We start from the raw sequence: 1,444 nt of genomic DNA on the forward strand, positions 1-1,444 counted from the left end.
TGTATATTATATATATATATATAATGTGTATATTATATATATATATATATATATATGCGTACGCGCGCGCGTGTGTGCGGTTCAGCGATTATCATAAGAAAATTTTAATGTCTGATACAGGTCTCCCATTATTTTACAATCTGCGTAGTTACCACGCATGACGTCATCATGTTGGCTCGCCAATCGGAAAACCCATTCGGCTCTTTCCCGTCATTCATAGAAAAGAGTTTCTATTGAATGGTCCGAGGGTTCCCGATTGGTTGGCTCACGGGCTGGGTGCGCTTCAATCGCTATCTGTCGCACGCGCCAAACAAACCACAATTTGGAGATCGTGTAAGTTTAGAAAGTCTTAAACTTAAAGTATATGTTGTCAGTGTGTCACGTACCAAACTACTTGTTAACTAGAAGAAGTGGTCTTGCATTGGATGTATGTGTACCAGACTATTGTTGTAAATGTTTTGCCGATATTTATGGCATGATTATGAAAAAAACTCGTTGATAATTGTTGTCGTCAACATGATCGGATTGATCCATCGCTCTGTATTTGTTTACAAAAATTGAGTCAATACACACAGGGCCCTACAGGCTGTACTGTGTTACAGCCGAAAGCGACCCTCTAGGCTCTACCACGTTATCGGTCACTGTGCGTGTCAAGACATGTTATGATGATCATGACATGATACTGATCGTGGTCGTATTGGTTCAAGGATGGAGAGCATGGGCGTGTACTTAGGCGGGTTCAAGGATAGAGAACATGGGGCCCATTGAAACCTATGTCATTTTCGTAAATGTGGGGCTAGCCCCTTTAAAATCGACAGGGGTACTGGTGAGGGTGTTCTTTGTTCATTTCAACCGATAAACATGATGTGAGTTAACAGGAAGTGTCGAAAAAAATGCGTTGAAGCGGCCCATCTCTGTATATATGCAAGTCGCACATACTGACATAGCACACAGTGTATATAGCATAGTGGCGCCATCTATCGGCAGAAAAACGTCTTTTATTGGGACCCATGTTCTCTATCCTTGAGCCCTTAGGCGTGTGTTACCATAGTGACAGTCTAGATATAGAAGAAGAATCTTCTACTTCTGTAGACTATATGATCTATGGTGTTACTGTAGTGTTGGTCCCCCTACTGTTAGTGTTAGTGTTAGGCCCCCTACTGTTAGCGTTAAACTCAAACTGTTATCCTATCGAGAACTGCTTAATCAAGAGTATTGGCTTAAGCTTTTTTTCTTTTTTTTGGAGGGGGGTCTTTTTACAAATTCAGCATGGTGTCTACATGCTCGGGTGTGCTTGTGTGGAGATACCATTTATGTTGAATGTCCGTTTTGCTTGGTACATATAATCAGGAGTAGATAACAGCAGGAGTAGATACCCTGATAGCAATCTGACGTTGGGCCAACGTTGGCATTTGGTTGGCACGGTCACGGTTGGCAATATGAC

General features: G+C 42.0%; 1 protein-coding gene across 1 annotated transcript in view; it reads left to right on the forward strand.

Annotated features, from left to right (window-relative positions):
- The first annotated feature begins 285 nt into the window (after positions 1–285).
- LOC106813708 (serine/threonine-protein kinase ATR-like) overlaps positions 286–1,444 on the forward strand; it is a 20,190-nt gene continuing 19,031 nt past the window's right edge. Inside the window, exon 1 of the mRNA XM_014817917.1 lies at positions 286–333. The gene's annotated coding sequence lies outside the window, so the exon portion shown is untranslated. The remainder of the gene's footprint in view (positions 334–1,444) is intronic.

Source organism: Priapulus caudatus, unplaced genomic scaffold (assembly GCF_000485595.1).
Source record: "Priapulus caudatus unplaced genomic scaffold, Priapulus_caudatus-5.0.1 Scaffold812, whole genome shotgun sequence".
Taxonomy (NCBI): Eukaryota; Metazoa; Priapulida; class Priapulimorpha; order Priapulimorphida; family Priapulidae; genus Priapulus; species Priapulus caudatus.